The sequence below is a fragment of the Corylus avellana genome, chromosome ca7 (genome assembly GCF_901000735.1).
Source record: "Corylus avellana chromosome ca7, CavTom2PMs-1.0".
Lineage (NCBI taxonomy): Eukaryota > Viridiplantae > Streptophyta > Magnoliopsida > Fagales > Betulaceae > Corylus > Corylus avellana.
This window is the reverse complement of record NC_081547.1, coordinates 15,525,556-15,528,418: the sequence shown is the minus strand read 5'-3', so window position 1 is coordinate 15,528,418 and position 2,863 is coordinate 15,525,556. Positions and strand designations below refer to the sequence as shown.

Here is a 2,863-nt window from a genome sequence, read left to right as displayed (position 1 = left end):
TGCAATAATTCAGTCTATTAAATTGACATATTTCATTAAAGTATGTACAAAATATTTACATAAAAATCATGTACTTTGAAAGTAGATATGAGTTTAATAAATTAGGTTGAAGGAAAACTGCATCTGCATCGAGGCTGTTTTGAGTGCTAACCTTGAGCTTTTCTTTGACGGAGCGAGATGTGCGGTGGAATCTACAGCAGCCGTCTGCAATTATACTCGAAAATCTATTTGGATTATAGAAGAAACTTATCAAACTAATGGCATTGCTGTCTATGTATAAGCACTTTCACCCCACCCCCAGATATGAAGTCTTTAGCGTTGTCCTCTACAAAAACCAGAAGGTCATGCTGTGTTAGCCATAGAGGGTCTCAAAGATATCCAAAAAAGAACCCTCATTAGGGGAAAAACTGCATTCTGCTTCAAAAAAATTCAAAATTTATTTGCAAGCAAGGCCTATTATTAATAATTATTCAATTATATGAAGGGTCAAGACAACTTTTCGGTCTCACCTAATTAGGGTCTTCGTAGGGAATAACCCTTCAGCAATTATTGCATGAAGTAAATGTTGTCAAGAATTCTTAAATCTCCAATATAATTGTTTAATGCATGACCCCAACACGCCAAGACTAGGATCCTCTCAATTTTAAGTGAAATGGAGAAGAACTATTTTATATTTTAAATTCAATTTCACATCTAATGGGTTTATATGTTGTCGTGCCATTTAAAATGCACAAAAAAACAAAGAGAAAGTACTATGCAAAATCTAATCTAAACCATAAAATATTTCTTTTTAATTTCACTTAAAAAGGAAAGTGCCCTTTCCCTTCACCACCCCCCACCAAAAAAAAAAAAAAAGAATCCATGTTGATGAGGGTTTGAATTCTACTGAGCTGGAGGGTTCAAAGGCCCATCCCATGTTAATATCCTCTAGTCAAAGTCAAAGCATGATTTAGAAAACTTAGAAATATCACGTTGATTAAAAAAATAATAATAAATAAAATATTTAGATCAAAATATAGCATTTCAAAATACTCGTCCACTTAGTACCATTTTGAGATTTGATTAATTAGTCCTCTTATACTAGTAATTTCAAAATGCATCCTCAACTCCATAATGGGCCTAAGGATAATGTTTGAACTCCATTTTTCCTACGTATAGGTATCGATCTGAAAACGATATTACTGTAGATCAACGTAAGGATCGATTTCTCTTTCATGAATTTATTTTGCAGAAATTCTACGTACGTACATTAGATCTTTCACAAACCCATGTATTAGCAGAATTTCCAATTTGGGTTGCGGTTTATTTGTATTTTCATTTGTTCTAATTTCTCTTATCTACCCAAATCACCGTTTGACAGCCTTATTTATACATATAAATAACTCATCAAGTAAAACTCAAGTGGTTCCTTGCCCGCATGAGTGTGAATAATCAATCCATTTGACAAAATTGATAATGCTGTACTGATTTCATTTGATTCTGACATTTATATTATAAAAGAATGTGAAACATATGAAAAAGCACACCGCATAGGCTATGCTATAAATAAATTATACCCAGCAATGCTAGAACAGACACTGAAGAACGTAAAACATATAACCACAATAACAGGAAATAAACTCTAAGAATCTGTAGCCATCACTAGCACCAGCTGAGAAATCCACAACTCAGAAAGCGAAGGAACCCAAAACTCAAAATCCTCAAAAGTATCAAATTTATGGATCATGGATGCTTGCTAGTTCCAAGAATCTATTGATCTATTTTAATTTTTTGATAAATACTCAGAAGCCATCCAAATTCAGAAAAACAAATGGGCAAGAACCACAACAAAATGAGAAATTTTAAAAAACCCAACAGATACGCGTTCCTCCCCAAAAGTTCCAGTGCTTTTTTCCAGCAAAATAGAGATTCAAACCACCAAAAAAACACAAATCTAAAGAGAGACGAGAGTACCTGAGATGTAGAAGTCGAGAGAGAAGAGATCTTGAGATGCATAAATCGAAGAGAGACGTGATCCTCAGATGCAAAACCCGAAAGAGAAAAGATCTTGAGATCCAGAAGTAGAAGAGAGGCGAGACAGTGGATCTATGCTAGCCTGAGTGGATTTGTGCTTGGTTGCTAGCTTGATGATGCATGAGGGTTGGGTTGAGCGTGAGGGTTGAGTTCGGGAGTTGGGTTGAGCGTTGAGTGTGAGGGGAGAATTGGTTTACGGGTTTCAAAATTGGAAACCAATTTACGTGATTAATGAAAGATTTTTTGGTCTACTGAAAATGATTTCAATTTAACCACTATTTTACGTCACACCAAATACCGTATTTGGTAAAATAAGAATAATATTTTTTAGAAATCATTTTACGCCGAAACAAACGGAGTCGTAGTTGAAATCTAAAGCCCAAATTCATCCAAACAATAATGCATGACCACCAAATACAACCCAATGACAAAAAGACATATCAATGCTATAACGCCCTCAAAATTGGCCTTGACCAATCTGGCTGGGTTACTGCAATTACCCAAGTTTAATTAACTGGTGGCTAAATGGGAAACCACTCTCCTAAGGATTATCAGAGTTAATGCATAGGAAGGCAAAATAAATCTGAGAAGTATATTAATCATTACAGGTAAATAATCCCCAATACAAAGACACGGAGCAACTAACAATAATTTAAAGCAAACCTGATAATAGTATGAAGATCTTTCTTAAGCAAAGTCTGTAGTGGCAATCGTACCACTCTTTGATTCTAGAAACAGGCTTCCTACAAGAGTAATAACCTCGTAAGTCTAATGACATCGTAAGTAAACCCTACAATAGAGTATGACATGAGCTTGTTGTTATTAAGCAGAAATAAACTTGCAGTTTTAC

At 34.8% G+C, this 2,863-nt stretch overlaps 1 long non-coding RNA gene across 1 annotated transcript; it reads right to left on the bottom strand.

The window, feature by feature from the left end:
• Window positions 1-2,247, bottom strand: LOC132187727 (uncharacterized). Its single transcript, XR_009440844.1, has 2 exons — window positions 1,954-2,247; window positions 1-325 (listed from the first exon to the last, which is right to left on the bottom strand). It is a non-coding gene; the product is annotated as an uncharacterized LOC132187727 (long non-coding RNA).
• Window positions 2,248-2,863: the final 616 nt, after the last annotated feature.